General features: G+C 34.4%; 1 protein-coding gene across 5 annotated transcripts in view; it reads left to right on the top strand.

Annotated features, from left to right (window-relative positions):
• Window positions 1-20927, top strand: part of RBMS3 (RNA binding motif single stranded interacting protein 3) — a 1191227-nt gene that overhangs the window by 1021593 nt on the left and 148707 nt on the right. The window lies entirely within an intron of this gene.

The raw sequence follows: 20927 nt of genomic DNA, 5'->3' as shown, positions 1-20927 counted from the left end.
AAAAAAGGTTGCCTTATTTTGGAGCTGTTTGCGAAAGTCTTGTTATTTCAGTTAAAGAGAATAGTATTTTGTTACCAAACTGTTCTGTTTCTTTGGGCTACATTTCTATATACTTATCAGCTAATTATACAGTGCAGATATTTTTAGTGGGAGGCAGTCTTTTTTTTTCTCCACTTGTTACTTCTCCCTTGAGACATTTTTGATACAATTGTGCTGGGGTCAAGTTGAAAAGGAATGTTTTCCTATATTAAAAATTTTAATTTTAAAACAGTTTGACTAAACATATTGGTGATCATAAAAATAAAGTCAAGGTTTAATTCAAAACAGAACATTTTAATTTGTGCATAGAAAAACTTTATTTTGGAGCAGATATCAAGCAGACAACCAACAGAATACCGTCTTCATCTCTTCCTTTGTTCACAAATAAACTCAATAGATTAAAACTTATGGTAGTGAAGTTGCAGGGCAGGCTGTTACCAGCACAGTAAAACAAAAGAAAGAAATCTCAAAATATGTGTCCTTTTGATTGTGGTTATGCATAAAGCTTTGACAGAGTAAAATACATAGAATGGGTGTGTATGTAATATAGAGATACAGGCCTGGAAAGCCCCCTAGAGAATTTCCGTTGATAATTTTAGTACTTAACTAAAAACCATGGTTTTTTGACTCTTTCATTTTTATTTCTGTAAATATAACCTACTCAGACAGTAGAAGTTTTATTCTCTTTTATTTTATTCTGGTGAATGCATCAAATACAAAAGCAAGTTGTTTAGCTCACAAATTGCAGTTCAGATCCTTTGCCACTTGTGCATTCATTCCCAGCAATGTTTTTAACACCATTTGATCTTAAACACCCAACAGAAAATAGAAGCACAGGGTGCTAGACTGTTACCTCAATAAGTGTGGACAAGTAAGAATTAAAGTGACCTTAGATTCCAGATTTCTATGTCCTTCCTTAAAGTAGGGATATACAGAGGTGCTAAGTTGATTTATACTAAGTTAAAGCCATTTCAGTAATGTAATGACCTTGTACCAATAAATGTTTAAGTATCTAGTTCTTTAGGAATCTGAGAAATAAATATCCTATTTAAAATAACAGATCTTCTTTGAGAACTTTTGACTGCCTGAAACTTTACTCAGAGTGGATTTTAAACAACTTTCATATACATAGGAACGAAAGTATGGCTACTATATGCTTTTTACTTTAACTCTTATTATAGGTTGAATAGTGCCAAAGATGAATGAGTATATTTGTTTGCTCATAATATGCCGATCAAATTCTCCTTTTGAGGACTGAGTAGAAGTTAAGAGTGTGAGTTCCAGCCCGGGTTTTCTTTTTAAAGTTTCCTTGGTCATTGTCCCACATGGTGGGGCCTGTTTGCCTCTCAGTGTTCTTGGCTACAAAATAAAAATGAAGGAAAAAATAATGTGCAAAGCGTTTTTAAGCCCTAAAAATTCTGAATTTATGTCTCAAAAATAATACTAAATGATCCACAATTCAAGATAAATGTACACAGTAAGAATTTTTAATATTAGGAAATGTAAAACCCAAGAAAAGGAGAATAAAATAATTATATGAAAACTCAACCATATAGTTACTGTAATTAATTATTATAAATCACTCAATACTTGCTGACATGGAAGTTAAAACAAATATTTCAAAATTCATCAAATACTTTTACCAAAGAAAAGCAGAAATGTTTGGCAAATCTGTTATAGGAGTTTTCTTCATAATTTTGTATAAGGTCCTGGCTTACCAAAAGCTGTTAGATTGATTTTTCCTCTTGTTTTTCTAAGATTTTAAGTTCTATAGGATTTGTTAATAGTGTTAACACATGTTTTTATTCACCCTAAATTTCTGAGGGTAGACATTTATCTTAAATAAAAAAATTAACATGGGAGAATTGATATAATAAGATCCAATTATTATATAAGATAAAGGTTATCTCAAATCAGCTTTGGTGTGTGATCATCATAAGCTTAGTAGGGCTTAAATGACTTATTCCATTGTAGTACTGTCCTCTTTTCCTTTATTTCCCTCTACACTATTCCTCTGTGTTTTAAAAAATTATTGAACCTGCTGTAAAATAGAAATAGTAACAAAATATACATCACAAGATATTTGTAAAGATTAAATGAGATAATGCACATAATGTATTTAATACTTTGACTAGACAAATGTTCTTAAAAATGCAATCAGTATATTTATACTGAAAGAAAGACACACACACAAAGAGAGAGGTGGAAAGAGAAAGGACTTGTGGTCCCTTTTTGTCTGATGGAAACTGTTTCTTATATACCAAACTGATGTCTAGGCAATAAATCTATAAAGCACTAATAATTAGAGCAAGGTGGTGGAACAGAAACATACCACCATAATATCCCACAAAAGCATTGATTTTGATAACTACCAATGGATGAGAGTACTTTTGTGGGAGTCTGGGCATCTAGCAGAAAAGTCCCAGTACACTGTTGGGACAAAAGCTATCTGGGGATAGATGTATTGAAGAGAATAAGAAGAATGGTTTCACTTTACCCATGTCACCCCTTTACCGGGCATAGCTCAGTGACAAGAGAGGCTCCCTCAGTCTGCAATTTTTCCCATACGGAAAAACAAGCAAGTAGTTAATAAGTGTCCAGTTCCCCTAGCCATATGGGATGCTGCCCAAGATGTCCACTTCTTTCTAACCCCTCCAGGATACTGAGGTAATTAGCATGACTGAGTGGTTGGAAGAGGCTGGGAACAGGAAATGGAGGCTATAGACCCTACTAACCACTCTACAGACTCCGCGAGGAAGTCCACCCATGAACTACTTAGGATGCCTTGCCTGTGGATCCTCCTCAACTAGCTCATGGGCACCACAAGTGCTCCATGCACCTCAAGCCCCCTCCAAGCCAGCTCCCTTAGTATACCACTATGGACAGCAAGAGCAAGTGTCTCACTCAGACAGCAAGCATGACTCTGCAGGATTGAGAGAAGGCATATGAACTTGAGCATTTCAGGGCACGGCCACAGAGAACACAAATGGGAGGTTCTCAGAACCTGTCCTGGCTTTGTAGGATCTGTAGGATCGAGAGACCGCATACAGTCTTAAGAATTCCTCCCTAAGAGGGAACAAGTGGCATTGAGCAGATGCATCCATGGAAAAAGCCTAAGAGTACTAGCTGAATCTAAGAGAGCTTAGAATCTCTGGCTGGGTTGACTGGTAAAGGATTAAAACTGGAGGAGATAACTGCTTCTTCAAATGAGAATACAGCAATGTAAGACTTCAAAGAACATTAAATAATCAAGAAATATGATACCATCAAAGGGGCACAATAATATTCCAGTAATGAGCCTACCAAAAAAATTAAGATCTATAAATTGCCTGACAAATTGCCTTCAAAATAATTGTTTTAAGGAAACAATTCATTAAGTGAATTGAATGTGCTACAAGAAAACACAGAAAAACAACTAAATGATATCAGAAAAAATAATACACAAGCAAAAAGTTCAATAAAGATTTAGAAATTATGAGCAAAACCAACAGAAATTCTGGAGCTGAAGAATGCATGAATAAAAAGAAAATTGCAATAGAGTGTCATCAGCTGCCTTGATCAAACAGAAATGATCTGTGAACTCGAAGATATATCATTTGAAAATATTCCATCAGAGATAAAAAAGAAAAAAAAATGAAAACAAATGAACAAAGCCTACAGTATTTATGGAACAGTATCAAGAAAGCAAATGGTCACTGTATGGGAGCTCCAGAAGAAGAGACAGAAAAGGGACAGAATTCTTATTTAAAGAAATAATGGCTGAAATATTTCCAAATCTGGCGAGAGATGTGAAGATCAAAAGCCTCCAAACAGACTTCCCCAAAGAAGACTCACTAGGACACATTAAAATCAAATTGTCAAAAATCAAAGACAAACAGAATTTTGAAAGCACCAAGAAAAAAAAACATGCTTATCACATATAAGAGAACCTGCATTAGACTATCAGACAAGAAATAAGTTTTTGTCAGCAAAAACCTTGCAGGCCAGCACAGGGTAGAATGATATAGTCAAAGTGCTCGAAAAAAATTGCAAAACACAAATAGATTACCTTGCAAAGCTGTCCGTCGGAAATGGAGAGATAAAGACTTTCCCAGACAAGAATAAATAAATAAATAAAAGTTGAGGAAGTTCACCACCACTATACTTGCCTTACAAGAAATGGTAAAGGGAGTTCTGCAAGCTGAAAGGAAAGCATGTTGATTAGTAACATGAAAACCAATAAAAGTATAAAACTCACCAGTAAAGGTAAATATATAAGCGAATTCATAATACTCTAATATTGTAATGGTAGTGTGTTAATTACTTATGACTCTAGTATAAAGATTAAAAAAAGTATTTAAAATAACTATAGCTATAATAACCTGTTAATAGATGAACAATATAAAATGATATAAATTGTAATAGTAAAAACTTAAAATTGGGTGGGCAGCAGTGTAAAATTTGTGTATGCAATCAAAGTAATACATGTAAAATAGATAGTTATAACTACAGGATGTACTATGTAAGCCTAAAAGTAATCATGAAGCAAACTCTTATAGTAGATACACAAAAAATAAAGAGAAATAAATCAAAGTGTACCACTATAGAAAAGCATCAGTTCACAAAGGAAGATAGCAAGAAAGAAGAAAGAATCAAAGGATCTACAAAACGGACAGAAAACAATTGACAAAAGGGCAATAGTAAGCCTTTACCTATTCATAATTTCTTTAAAAGTAACTGAATTAAAATTTCCAATCAAAATATACAGAGTGGCTGAATGGATTAAAACAAGATACAACTAAATACTACTGTCAAGAAACTCACTTCAGCTTTAAGGACATTAGTAGACTGAAAGTACAGGGGTAGAAAAAGATAGTCCATGCAAGCTGAAACCGAAAAGAGCAGGAGTAGCTATATTTCTATCAGACAAAATAGACTTTTAAGTAAAAACTGGAAAAAAGAAACAATAAAGGTCATTATATAATGATAAAGTAGTCAATTCGTCAAGAGGACAGAACAATAGTAAATTTATATGCACCCACTATTAAAGCACCTAAATGTATTAAGCAAATATTAACAGAACTAAATGCAGAAATAGAGAGCAATGCAATAACAGTAGGGAACTTCAATACCCAACTCTCAATAATGAATAGATCATCCAGACAGAAATCAATAAGAAAACATTGGGCTTTAACTACATTTTAGAACAAATGAACCTAGCAGACATACAAAAGATTCCATCCAAAGGCAACTGAATGCACATTCTTCTCAAGCATACACAAAGTATTCTCCTGAATAGATCATATGTTAATCCACAAAACAAGTGTTAACAAGTTTTAAAAGATTGTAATCATATTAAGCATATTTTTGACCCACAGTAGTATAAAACTAGAGATCAATAACAGGAAGTATACTGGAAAATTTACAAATATGTGAAAATTAAGCAACACATTTCTGAAAAACCAATGGGTCAAAAAATTAAAAGATAAATAAAAAATATTGAGCCAAAGGAAAATGGAAACACAACATACAAAATCATTTCTAAGGGAAAAGTTTAGAGTGATAAATGCCTACATGAAAAATAAAGAGACATCTCAAATAAACAACCTAACTTTACATTTCAATGAACTAGAAACATAACAAAGACCAAATTTAGCAAAAGGAAGGAGATAATAAAGATCAGAGAAGAAATAAGTGAAATTTGAGATGAGGAAACCAATAGAAAAGATCAACAAAACTAAGAATTGCTTTTTTAAAAAAAAGGTAAACAAAATTGACGAACTTTCACTACACTAAGAAAAAAATACAGAAGATTTAAATAAATACGATCAGAAATAAAAGAGGAGAAATTAGAACAGACACCACAGAAATAAAGGGATCATAAGATGCTAATATAAACAATTATATGGCAACAAATTAGACTGCCTAGAATAGAAAAATTCCTAGAAACAAACAACCTACAAAGACTGAATCATGATGAAACAGAAAATCTGAATAGACCAATAACAATTACAGAGATTCAATCATTAATGTAAAATCTCTCATCAAAGAAAAACCTATGACCTAATGGCTTCACTGGTGAATTATACCAAATATTTCAAGAATAATTAATAGCTATTATTTTCAAACTCTTTTAAAAAATTAAAGAGGATGATGTATGTCCAAACTCATTTTACTACGCTGGCATTACTCTAGTAAAGCCAGACAAGGACTCCATGAGAACAGAAAATTTCAGGTCAATATCTCTGATAAACATAGATGTAAAACTCTTCAACAAAATACTATCAAACCCAATTTAACAGCACATTAAATGGATCATACACTATGATCAAGTGGTATTTATCACTGGGGTGCAAACCAAACACAGAAAAACATATACGGCAGCACCTCACTTACACATGGAATCTAGAAAAGTTGAACTCATAGAAACAGAGCACAGAAGGATCATTACCAGGGGTATAGAAATGGGGAAAATGGGTAGATGTTGATCAAAGGGAACAAACTTGTAAGTATAAGATGAATAAGTTCTGGAGACTTTATGTACATATGGTGACTATAGCTGATAATAATATATTGGATACTTGAAATTTGCTGAGAATGTAGATTTTTCATATCCTTACAACACACACAATAAAATATAACTATGTGAGAGATATGCATGTTAATTAGTTTGACTGTGGTAACCATTTCATCATATATATATATATATATATCTGAAAACATCACATTGTACACCTTAAATATATACAATTTTTACTTGTTAATTATGCTTCAGTAAAGCTGGGGTGGGGAGGAAACCTCTAATGTTTAACTTATGTACAGGACAAAAAACTAGCCTATACATTTTGGTCTGGACAATTTGCCCATCTTTGTCCTCTCATGACCTCCAGATGGTGACTTTACTATTCAGTGGATGCAGAAGCAAGATAAACGATCTTTCAAGTTTAGTCTTTTCCATAATGCCTAACCCAGTCTAAATGGTGCTGCACTCAAATGATAGTTTTGATAACACTGTCACATGGGGTCGATCATCATTTTTGCAGACAACTTGAGTAATTTTTTTGTCTTGATACTTAAATGATAGTTCCAACACGGGTGATTCTCCTCCAAAACCATAATGATTATGAGTCTGTTGAATAAATGGATACCTATACTTCAGTGAGCATAGAATAATATTTTTAAACTCTTTATATTGTTGTTTATTACTATTTCTTAAAACCTTATACATAGCCTAGTTTTACTGTGGATTATTTTCTTTGTGTCCTGGGATTGATATTTAATTTCTTTGCTTTTCTTCACAGTTTAGTTATAATTGTTATACATTTAGAACATTTAACCTGGATTTTTGTACTATTCAGTGAAAGTAGTCAAACTTCCCAAACTTTAGCCCTGTTTTCTCCTCACCTATAAGCTAGGAATCAATATCAGAATCAGAGTTAGATAAAAGTTTGTACCCCCTCCCCAGTCTGGCATGAGCTGCTCATGCATTTAATTAATTACATTAATTAGTGGAAACAGTAACTTTAGACATAAAGATCAAATTAGCAGATATATAGATCTAATTAGCATATATATATATATATATGTTTATTAGCTTAACTGTGAACCCGGGTGAGGAATGTGGTATGATTTGTTGATTTTATGTCTTAATGGTCATGTGTTCTGGCTGGCTGAGTCATTTTCTTTTAAATGATGTATTTGTGCATTCCTTTATACTTCCAGAGGTCTTCTAAGTTATAAACACAGAAAAATGCTACAGAGCCCTGGTACTGCATTCCACATGTTTCCTTATAACGTGTGAAAGGTGTCGAATTGTCATTTTCTAAGCTTGTATTACAGAGTAGGTTTTTGGTAGGCGTAAGTCTAATTATTCCTTCTGAATACTTAAATACTGAAATAGGCCACTTAAAAAAACATAAAACTGGGTATGTGTGGTGGGTCATGCCTGTAATCCCACTACTTTGGGAGGCCAAAATGGGAGGATCACTGGGAGGATTGTTGAACCTATGAGTTCACAACCAGCCTGGGCAACATAATGAGACCTTGTCTCTCCAAAAATAAAAGCCAGCTGTGATGGTGTGCACCTGAGATCCCACCTGAAGTCCCACCTACTGAAGAGGCCAGGGTGGGAGAATTAGTTGAGCTTGAGAGGTGGAGGCTGCAGTGAGACATGATTGTGCCATTGCACTCTAGCCTGGGTGATAGAGTGAGACCCTGTCCAAAAATAAATAAAATAAATAAATAAAACCAATACTTTCTACTACAAATATATTCATTATTCATTCATAACACTTTGATGATGATGAGAACACTTGTGTCTTAAGCAACAATATGTTCTTCAATATTATCTTAATTTTGGCCCACCTGAATAGGATATTTCAAAGAAAAGTATTAAAATGGAAAATCTTCAGTCTAATTGATAACAATAAGAAACATATTACCTTGTGAATGTCCCACTTTGTCACAGTGTTTTAATTTATTTTATGCCATAAAACCATCTGAGACATTTGTCACACATTTAATGCTGGAGGGTTTTAAGTGATGGATATGTGCTAAATCTGATTTAGTCAATTATTTGTTACTTCAAATTGGCAGTTTATTAATCTTTGTCTTATGCAGTACTAACATTTATTTACTGGAAAAACTGAATGCAAATAGTATATGTGTCCATTAGTATCAAGTTTATATTTTTATTGTCAACTGGAATGTTTTTGTTTAGTATGACAATCTGGAAAACAGGTTGATAAATTCCGTGAGATTGGGTCACCATTAGGTAGCTCTTACAATATAGATATGATCAGAGATGAGTATTTGAAATTCACTAGTTTATGTCAATGAACATTCTTATAGAGGCTGCCAGGGGTACAGCTTCTATTGGAATTACCTTTTGTGAATCCTCCTCATTACGGGGTAAGTTCTTACTAAAGTGAATAATTATCTTTCATTCCAGAACTACAGTGTCAGCCATAATGAGTGGATTGTTAATACATTTTTCAAGGTAGCACCAGTCTTCATCTGTAGCCATTAATTTGGTGACAGCCAATAATTATTTTAACTGACTCCTGATGCTGAAATGCACAGATGGTTTTCTTCCTGTGTGGTGCAGGGAACACTTCTAAATTTCTGAGAGGTTTCTGTCACTTCCCAAAGAATTTCCTGACAGCAGTGACATTTGGTCTAATCATTTATTCCCTCAGTTTCATGACTTCCCTGCAGTGGCTCTCATAGTCAGGAAAGCTTCAGTTGTTTTAGAACCACACCTGCAAACATCTGCTGCCAATATTTCTCTTAAAGTGTTGCAACTTCCCTTAAAAAAGGAGACCTCCTTCTTTTTATGCTTTTAATTATTTTCCTTAAAATAATGTTAAACTCTTATGAAGTTTCATAGAGGTAGACATCTAAAATTATTAATGAGGAAGCTTTTAAAGATAGAACTGGAATTTGATTATCATCAATAGGCCTCAGGAAAAAAAGAGAAAATAATAATAAAATAATAATTAGAATAATATTGGAATGTTTATAAAATGTTACCTAAAAAGTAATAAAAATGAACTCATTTTTACTTTATAAATGACTCAGTTATAATAAAAACTACTCAGAACAAATACACCAAAATGATAATAGTCATTGGTCTCAGCAGTAGAGATACAGATTTCTTCTTTGTGTTCTGTACTTTGCAAATATTATAAAATAGTTATTACTTAGAAAAAATTGTTTGAAATGCTAAAATAATGGACATATACTAAACACGAAATACAAAAAAGTGCCAAAAAAATCTTCAAAGATTTTCAATATATAATCTTACTATAAAAATTTTATCTATAGCATTTATACCGGTTGCCTATCACTATTCAATATACTTTGAAGATTATGCAGTAATACTTCTTAATTCTCTATAGCTTCCATTTGTCCGAGGGTTTTTTGCTTATTTCTATCCTTCTCCCTTTCTCTTTCTCCTGTATATCTGCACTTTTACTATGAAACTGTAAGGGAAAGAAAATTAGATTGAAGATCTCTATGGGGCAACAGCATATTGGCTGAGTTCAGCATTTCAAATTTTTGTTCTCAGGTTTCCTTTACACTCTTAAAATTATCAAGAACACCAAAAAATTTTTGTTTGTGTTGGTTATACATACCAACATTTTTCATATTAGAAATTTAAAATGACAATTAAAAGTTACATTAAAAATTTACTTAAAGATAATAAAAGCATTGAAAATCAATTGAAACAACATTTTATTAAAAACAACCATATTTTCTAAACAAATGAAAGTATTTGTGAGAAGCGTGGGTTTATTTTACATTTTTGAAGATTTCTTTAATGTTTGACATAATAGAACGGAGCTAAATTTTCTTAAATCCTTCTGCATTTCCTGTATCACATATCATGTAGACTCTAAAAGAACGTCATTCTACCTGTTAAGAATGAGGATTTTTGAAAGAGTAAAAGAAGACCAACAACATCTTAGTATTTTTATGGAACAATTTTGACTTTGTGAACCACTCGAAATGGTCTCAGAGATACCTGAAGGTCCTCAGACCACACTTTGAGAACTGCTGGCATATGATAGATATATTTTATTTTTGTACCTAGATAGTATTCCATTTTAATGAATGTACCATATTTATATAAACTGCTCTGCAAATGAATGTTTGTATTGCTTTGAGGTTTTTTTCTATTACAACGTTGCAATGAATGTCCTTATAAAATATATTTGCTCCCATGCATGGATTTATGTATATGATGGACACTTAAGAGTGAAGTGCAGGGTTAAAAGTTATGCATATTTTAAAGTATGATGTATTAACCTCCTAAGAAAATGATTCTGTAAATGTTTAATTTCACCGAAACAATACCAACTCTTGTTTCCTAGCTCTTCAAAATACTAGGAAAGTATAAACTTATATGCCCTGCCAAGGTAAAAGTTAGACAGTGTCATGATTTTGTTTTATGATTTTCCTCTTTACTAATGAGTTTGATCATTTTTCATGCATGTATTGTTCAATTATATCTCTTTCATCATGTACCTATGGTTCCAGTTTTTTGATTATTTTTCTCTTGGGTTGTGTATTTTTATGTATTGACTTGTTAACACTCTGTATATTAACCAAATTAGCCCTCGATTTGTTGTGTGCCTCACAAATATTTTTTTCTTAATCAGTCCATTTAATATTTTCAGTAGACCATTCTCAACATAATGACTTGGAATGTTAGTAATGTACACGTTTCATAGACTATGCCTCTCTTCTACATTTTTTATTATTTGAGGAATAGTAAAATTAGAGGAACTGAATAAACAAAACTATTTTAAAATTTGTCATTGAAGTTTGTTCAGAATACGATTTGTTTCCCAGTATTAACTCTGGACATCCAGATATAGACAGGTTATAAGCTTTTGAATACATGACCAGTGTAGCTAGTTTAGATTCACCTTCGTAGAGTGTGTCTGCCATGTAGTGCACCTTATTTGATATAATTTAATAGCTCAATAGGTATTAGCTGAATGAATGAATAACAATAATTAGTAGTGACATTAATTAAACACTCCTTTTCTCCACCTCTGTTTACTGGAAATAATGCTTTTAGATATAGAGATCTTTTGAGGCTATTCTGTGGTTTCAAAAAGCTCATCAGGAAATGATGTTTTCTATAATTGGAGTAATCTATCAAAATAGATGAATTCTAAAATTATAATAATTCCTGAAATTGTCCTGAGGCAAAATTTGTTCTACTTTTATAAGCTTTTCCATTTTCTTGGTAGGAAGAAGAGACACGATCTGAAAACCAAGTCTAATTTTCCCGTAGGCATAAAAAAGAAGACCTTAGTAATTACTTGTCTTTTTCATCCAACCACTTAGTGTCTTCTTTTCTTATTTTTGCTAATGATTGCAAAAAATGAAGATCTCCACAAGGAGAAAATGTTCTCCCCTTAGAATGGCTGTTCTAAGACTTGAGTTACACTTATACCATCAACTAATTTTTGCAATATTTTACATCTTTGCCCAGTAAAATGATGTTCCTAAGTTAAAACATTTTCGAGCATATTATTTTAAAGTTGCTGTTTTCAGTGCACCATTCACATTATTGTCATTATTAATTGCATCCTGAAACCAAATCTATTTTGAAAAATGTTTTTCTTGCATTTTGGATAAACTGAATAAACAAAGAAAGCTACTTCTAAAACTTGTCATTGATGTTTTCTTTAGAATACAATTCATTCATCAGTACTAACTGTGAGCATCCAGATATAGACAGGACATAAACATTTGAATATGTGGCCATGTAACTAATTTGAGCTCACCTTTTTAGAGTGTTTCTACCACATACAAGACCTTATATGAAACGATTTAATGGCTCAATAAACATTTATTGAATGAATGAATAACAGTAATTACTATTATTATTATCTGCAACAATACTTGCAAGTCTTCTGTCTTTTTGCCTTTTCTTTCATTTCTTCTTCCCCAGTGATAGGCTAGATAATTGCATCCCAGAGATGTCCATGTCCTAATCTCCAGAACATGTGAATATCTTGCCTTACTTAGGAGATATGATTAAGAATCTTTAGATGGGAAGATTACCCTGATTCTTTCAGATGAGCCAAGTGTAATTGTTAGGGTCGTTATAAGAGGGAAACAAGAAGATCAGAGTTAACAGTAGATGTGATGATGAAGAGAGAGATTATAGTGATGTGAGGAAGGGGCTGCAAGCCAATGAATGTAACGGCTTCTAGAACTTGAAAAGGCAAGGAAGTATATGCTCGCCTAAAGCCTCCAGAAGGAACAGGGCCCTACTGACATTTTAATTTCAGAATTCTGACCTCCGCAAAAGTAAGAGAATAAATTTGTATTGCTTTAAGCCACTGAGTTTGTAGAAATTTGTTACAGCAGCCATAGGAAACTAATATACCTCTTTTACTCCAATTTCTTTCTGTATTCCATGCCATTAGATATTGCCTCCAGAATCAAGCATCTATGATAGTGCTTAGCACTTAAATTGGATGATACATTTAAGTTCAACCCCTCTGCCATAGTGGATTGGATTTTACTCTTTATACAATGTATGTTGTGAACTTCTATTAACTCAAGGTCTTTTCTGTTTTTGTCACGAGAATGTAAATACAGTCAAATGAAAATATGCTGCATATTTTTAGAAAACAAATTTTCCTTGAACTTGATCCATATAGAACTTAACTCTATCTGTTTACTGGAAAGTAATATTAGAGTTTAAAACCTGGAGATAGCAGATCATATAGATAAGCAATGCAGGATTCCAGTGATTTCTATGGTCACCAGTACAGGTGTGATCTTAAAACATTGACACTATTGAAATGAATTCATTGGTATATATTTAGCTTGCATTTGTTTATTCCAGTAGCCACTGAGGTATATTTCTTTGTTTATAATCTATAATCAAAATCCTTTGTATGACATACAAAAAATTTATCAAGCCATGGACATTGACCAGGGTTTTCTTCCTTCATTAGTGGAAAATGAACTGTATCTGCTATTGTTTATCTGGGGAATAAAGAGCCAAATGTTAAAAGTTGCCTTCAGCTAGGAGCAGTGCCTCACACCTGTAATCCCAACACTTTGGGAGGCCAGGAGGGGTAGACTGCTTGAGCACAGGGGTTCGAGACCAGCCTGGGCAACATAGCAAAACCCCATCTCTACTAAAAATACAAAAATTAGCCAGGCATTCTGATGTGCGTCTGTAGTCCCAGCTACCCGGGAGGCTGAGGCACAAGAATTACTTGAACCGGGAAAGAGGCAGAGGTTGCAGTGAGCCGAGATTGCTCCACTGCACTCCAGCCTGGGTGACAGAGTAAGACTCTTTCTCAAAGAAAAAAAAAAAAAAAAAGGTTGCTTTCAGTTAGTCTGTTCACAGTATAATTATACATCTGGGGGGAAAGAAAAACTGTTGACTGAAACATTTTCTACATTTTTTCTTTGGTTCATATTAAAATATGTAGTTTTACATTCTTTGCTTTTGGTAGAAGTTCTATCTCTTTTGTCACCCAGGCTGGAGTGCAGTGGCGCGATCTCGGCTCACTGCAAGCTCCGCCTCCCGGGTTCACGCCATTCTCCGGCCTCAGCCTCTCCGAGTAGCTGGGACTACAAGCGCCCACCACCACGCCCGGCTAATTTTTTATTATTTTTTAGTAGAGACGGGGTTTCACCGTAGTCTCAATCTCCTGACCTCGTGATCCACCCGCCTCGGCCTCCCAAAGTGCTGGGATTACAAGGGTGAGCCACCGCGCCCGGCGAAGTTCTATCTCTATCAAGAAGAGTGGAAGAGTGCAAATAGATGTACAAATTCCTTGGTTATATAAATATTATTCTAATTGTAAAATAACTGAGCATTTTTACTGAGGTGTGCTGAGAAAGCTCTTTGTTTTGTTTTGTTTTGTTTTGATTTTTTTTTTTTTGAGACGGAGTCTCGCTCTGTCGCCCAGGCTGGAGTGCAGTGGCGCAATCTCGACTCACTGCAAACTCCGCCTCCCGGGTTCACGCCATTCTCCTGCCTCAGCCTCTCCGAGTAGCTGGGACTACAGGCGCCCGCCACCGCGCCCAGCTAATTTTTTTTGTGTTTTTAGTAGAGACGGGGTTTCACTGTGGTCTGGATCTCCTGACCTCGTGATCCGCCCGCCTCGGCCTCCCAAAGTGCTGGGATTACAAGCGCGAGCCACCGCGCCCGGTCTATAATCTGTTCCCATGGGGACCTGCACAATCCATGATTCTGATAAAATGAAGAGCAGTGGGGAGTTACAAATTATAAAGCAGTTATGACTAGGCTAGTCAATAAAGTCTCAAAATCAGCTATTAGAGTACTGTATTTAAGGTTTGTTAGAGAACACAGAGTATGGAAACGTTGCCATTAACTGATGTGTAATTTGGTCATATTTCCTGATAAGATAATAAGACTTTTTGCCTTCCTCTAATCCAAACTTTCTCCAGGAGGTTATGCAACATAAAGCACTATGATTAATATTGCAACTGAATAATGTAAATGTATTTTCTCAAAAGAAATGAATCCCATTAATAGGACTGAACACAGCCTTTTGATTCAAACAATCCAGCATTTCCATCCATTTACGAATTATATGATTTGAGTTAGTTATTTCGAATCACTAAGACTTATTTATATAATCCATGAAATGCAGGTAATACTGTACCTTTACTGAAGAATTTAAGGAATTAAATGAGGTATTGTATCTGCATTAGTCTAAATAAGATAGATCATATTGTGGTAATAAGAAAGTCTTCAAATCTTAGCGGCTTAACACTTAAAAAGTGTTATTCTTTGTTCATATTAGAAAGTTAAGATGTTGTTGGCTCTGCTGCACAGTTATTCAGAATCTCATGAAAAGGAGACCACACCATCTATACAAGTTGCAGCCTCCGAGGACATGATGGCAGGAGATCAGAGATGAAAGGAGAACACCAGCCTTGAAGGCTTAGCTCAGAAGTAACACTTGTCACATTTGGTAGTTTATAGGCCATGGAGGTTTATGTTTATAAGGAAAGACTGGGAACATGGATATTGGTAAGCACAGTCCTTCCTACAACATCTAAAATGCTTAGCAAGATGCCTGGCTCATAAAATACCTCAATAAATGTTGTCTTTGTCACCATCGCTATGATTATTTTAGAGGGAGTGCAAGTTTATAGTTAAGAATCTGCCACTAACTCCATGACTTGAGGCAAACTTTAAAAACTCTCTGAATCTCTATTGTAAAAACAGGTCTCCCCTCATCAGATTGTTACAGTGACCAAATGAAATAAAGTTCTGCCATTTAGTAAGCCCTCTAAAAATATGGTAGTTTCATTGCTACCATGCATTTATATTCATTTTATCTATCAATTGGTTAAACCCAATTAAATGCCTACATATGTGTGTTTTTATTATAAAAGTGTTGAGATTTCCTCATTTATATTAACATGTATAAACTAATAAAATATCGATTTTCCTATTCGTGACAAATATATTACAATTATTAATCATTCATTTGATAGGTATTTATTAGGTGTCTACTGTTTTCTAGAGGTTACGGATAAACAATGGACAAAATACATGAGGTTTTGCTCTCATAATATTTGAATTCTGGAGTAGTGAAGAGTAAATGAGGCAAAAATCAACAACATATAAATAAACTATGTAATTTCAGGTTCTAATAATTCCTATGAATAGATTTTAAAAAGGAGGATTTGGTTAAGACTGACTGGTTAAGACTTACATTTTGATAGTCATAAATGCCTTTTCTGAAGAAGCAATGTTTCAGCTGAGATATGCATGATGTAAAGATATTTGAGAGGAAAGATTTCCTTTCTGGCAGAGGGAATTCCAAGTGCAAAGGTTTCGAAGCAAGAACACTTTAACTAGTTCAAATGTAATTAAAGCAAAAGTGAGCAATAGTCAAGAGTTGTTAGAAATAAGACTGTAAAGATAAGTAGTGACCTTTTTGTCTATGAAAAATAGTTTGATTTCTTTTTCAATATTTGATGTGGAACTATTCAAGGTTTTCAAACAGGAGAGGGATGTGATCTGATTTTTGCTCTGAAAGATCATTCTGACTGTGTATGGAAGAATGATCTTTATAAAGAATGGTTCCTTTATAAAAGGGACCATTGCAGAATTCCAAAAAGAGATGGTGGTAATTTTGAATGAATTATTTGGTGGGGGGATATGGATAGAAGTGGAAGATTTGGGATATATTTTGAAGGTAGAGTTAATATATTTTGAAGAAGGTAGGTAAGAATTTAGAGCTGAAAGACTATATTTAGAGCTTCAGCAACTGGGTGGATGGTACTGTGATGAAGACTGGGGAAAGAATGGGCTCTTTATGGGATATCAAGAGACATACTTTGCATCTGTTATTTCCAGATACCTCTTAAACATTTAAATGACTGTCAGTCACATGCAAATATTTTGGCCTTTCAAATAATACAATAATTTTAGTTTAGATTATACCTATTTTTGAATGACTGCTTGTTATGAATGCTATTCAGCAATGTGATGACTCAATATATTTTAGGTGCTCTGCTGCAAGAAAGTTTAAAGCATCTTAGTTTAGAAGCTCATAAATACTCTCTAAAAAAACATGTGATAGAATTTACAAAGATAAGCTTATAAATCCAGGAAGATAAATTTTACTTCAGAGTCAAAGACAAAACAAAAAAAATTCATTGACAATTCATCCAAGGCCCAAATGAATTGATTAGCCGAGAACAAAGAGGAATTTTTACTAATAATAGGTTTGTATGGCTTCCTTGTTTTAAAAAGAACTATGTCGTGGTTTTTTTTTTCTTCCCCTAATGAAATAAAATATTAGAGTGAAATTTTTAATTAGTTAAGTAGTTTGTTGCATTCTACCACATCCATGACCATCTGATATAGTACCCAGGAAGAAGTCAAAGATGCAAGGGGCCATGTTGCATGACACACGATAACGAGGTAATGAAGAGTAAATACTTTTGTCATTTCAGGGAAGTTATTTACATGACACAGCCTTGGGAAAGCCTGCTTGGGAGACATAAATGAATGAAGCTTTTTAGAATGATGAATTAAATGTGCCTTTTTGTTTTCAATAATGTCCAATAAAATAGTTTATATTGAGCAAGAGGTCTTCTTTTCTGATCTAAGACATAATGTTGTACAAGAGGTACATTGTGTGGATACTTAATATGATGCACATTTGTTTATATATAACTTCTGCAAGGAGATATTAACTCCCAAGTTCTGGAATCTTTTTTTGTGCTTACTAGTTATGACTTTGTAACCCAGGGTCAGAGTTCCAATTTCAGCACACAAAGCCCTTGCCTTTGGCAGCTAAAGGCCTATTATTATGGGCAAAGATTAAAATTACCCTAGGCCAAGATCTATAATTTTCTATATTAAGTCTTGAGTCAGTGCCATAATGCAAGTAAAGTGAGGTATCAATAACTCATTTAAAATTATTTTTCTCATGAAGCAGCCAGACTAGTCATTCTGTTAAATCCAGTAAAAGGGATACGGGATAAATCTGGGCCACTCTAATTTTGTGTTTTAAATGAAACACTGTGAACTTACACAAGGGGATGTGGTCTTTCCCCATTGTATTTTGTGTAGGGCTGGAACACTCATTCTCAATACAAAACAGAGCCAACTCTTTGTTCACCTTTTTTGTAGATATCCCCCTAAGTCTCTGAATGAAGGAATTAATTGTTGTATTGTTTCTCAGTTTCTGTTGGCCATTTAAAGAGAGAGGGTAGCAGCGCTCACAGAAGTTCCTCCCTTCAAAGGCAGCCTATGTGAGGTCTCACACAGCAGTCAGCCAGCGCACCCGGACAGTCAAGCATAGATGCATTTACAGGATCTTTCTCCAATCTGCCATAATTCATTTTTCTTCCTATGCCTGTGCTGTATGAACTATGCCATTTAGCGGCCACGTGCTCCCTTACTCCTTTATAATTCACATTTAGCATCAATCCAGAGGTCTCTAATTTGTCTTTTCTTTCACTTGAAGCTTATGTATATAGTTATGATATGCTTTACATTTTGTCCAGGGGTAACTATAGTTTCTAGAGCAACTATAAAACTTGGGGAATCCAACAAAAAAGTCCAGGGGGTTAAACAATAATCTAAGCCTCTTATTTGTAAATCTTTGCATATCTGTGAATTGCTTTAAAATGCTTGAGTCAAAAAGGGCTGGGATGCTGGATCAAACAATATGGACAAACCATGAATACATACGGAAACTACATGGTGAGAATATGGAGATTCATTATACTATTCCCTCTGCATCTGTGTGTTTGAAAATTTCCATATAGAGAAATTATTTTTAAAAAATAAATATGTGAAAGCAACCATCCAGGGATGATTGAGCAGGTTTTTTGTTTGTTTTTAAACAGACTTTAAGAGTTTTTTTTGTTGTTGTTGGTATTAATAAGTTAGTCTCAAAAACACATGGGGACAAACAAAAACCTACATAAAGAGAAAAAGAAAACAATGCTATCATTTTTGGACGTTGTTCAATTTCACATTGTGAGTGCTAGAATTTGCTCCTTGAAGTGCAATTGGAATCATTTTCTAGATCTTTTGTAAAATCACAAAGGATATTTTTGTGTTTATTAATATCTTTGCAGCCCCTTAGAGACCTTGACATTTTTTTCTTTAATACTACTAAAATAATATCAGATATACACTCAGGTCTATTCCATTTTTGAATATTGTCTTTCACACATACTTATGCACATACAAATACACCACTCCACCCCCTCCACCAAAGGGGTGTGTGTGTGTGTGTTTGTGTGTGTGTGTGTGTGTGTGTATTTCACATATAAAAGCAGGCCAATGTCGAGTGTAGTGGCTCCCACCTGTAATCCCAGGACTTTAGGAGGCTGAGGAGGGTGGATCATAAGGTCAGGAGTTCAAGACCAGCCAGGCCAAAATGGTGAAACCCATCTCTACTAAAAATATAAAAATTAACCGGGCACGGTGGCAGGTGCCTTGAATACCAGATACTTGGGAGGCTGAGGCAGGAGAATTGCTTGAACTCGGGAGGCGGAGGTTGCAGTGAGCCGAGATCACACTACTGCACTCCAGCCTGGGTGACAGAGTGAGACTCTGTCTCAATTTAAAAAAGGAAAAAAAAAAAAAAAGCAGGCCAACTAAAGGTTTGTTTTTGTCAACTGTAGTATTTGGGTTAATCAGGTAATGCTGCACATTCTCTTTCAAATTTAGATTTTTGTATAGTAACTTGTTTGATATAGTTATCAAACAAATGGGGAAGGTCCAATAATGTTAAAAGAACAAAATCAACAAACATCAGTGAAGAACTTGATTTGCAGAAAGATTTTAACAGCAAGAATCATTCTACAGTGCATTTCCATTTTGATGGCCATTTTAAGAACGATGCTGAATGAGAATGCATCTCACCTATGTAACAGAAAATTTCCTTGATTCCATTTCATTTAAGGTTTTAGAAGTATCAGCTCAGACACTGGAGGAGTAATCAATAAACATGCCAATTATGTCAGAGAAAAATTATGAATGCCTGAATATTTGCAGCCTTATTTCTTTCTTGCTTTACAAAGAATATGCCTACCTGCCTTTTGCACTTCTGGTAAAGATACGAGGTAGGCAGAGGTGAAGAGTTGCAAGGAACTGGGACAGACTGGCAACCTTCCCTTTTGGAAGGCTGCTAGCAAGAGATTAGCCTGGATCTTAGAGGAAAGGCATGGCGGTACAAAGACAAGTTTCTGTGGAGACTGAGAAGTAATCCTGGGGAGGAGGGAATATGCAGAAAAAGTGAAAAAGAGAGAGAAAAGAGCTTATTAATGAGAACTTCTTGCTGTTCTGTTAGTTTCTTTAAGCTCCTGGGGTAGACTGAATAACTTTTTAATGCTTCTTAGTTGTTTCTCTTTACACTTGACTCCTTGATGAGACAGGACCATGAAGGAGGCCATCTTTATTGAGGTTACATAACCTTCAATATATTCAATCTACTTGGTTAATACTCACTGAAGTTACAAGAAAGAATGCCCAGGAAGGAATCTCTTTATTTTCCTACTGTCATCCCTTCTTCCACTGAGACTCTGATATTTTTTGAAATTACATTTTTTTTTAGTTTTTCGGGCTCCTTTGAGTATAATCGAAGGAAATTTCTATCCCGTTCTCCATTTTCGCTAGGAAATTGGGAGCCACATGTGTAAGGATAATGTTTATTGATTCTTAGAATGAAGGATCTTAGATTATCTCTCCTCCAACATCCTCTTTTAAATATGAAAACATGTAGGGATTTGCTATCTTTACAAACAAATAAAACCCAGATCTTTAGGTTTGGTAATGGAAGTACCTCTGTTTGATTAGGAACAGCTAGACCTTGAATTCTGATTCTCATCCCTTGAGTTGCACCTTTCTCCTCAGG

This window comes from Hylobates moloch, unplaced genomic scaffold (assembly GCF_009828535.3).
Source record: "Hylobates moloch isolate HMO894 unplaced genomic scaffold, HMol_V3 SCAFFOLD_8, whole genome shotgun sequence".
Lineage (NCBI taxonomy): Eukaryota > Metazoa > Chordata > Mammalia > Primates > Hylobatidae > Hylobates > Hylobates moloch.
Note: the sequence above shows the minus strand (reverse complement) of the source record. Positions and strands in the feature narration are given on the sequence as shown.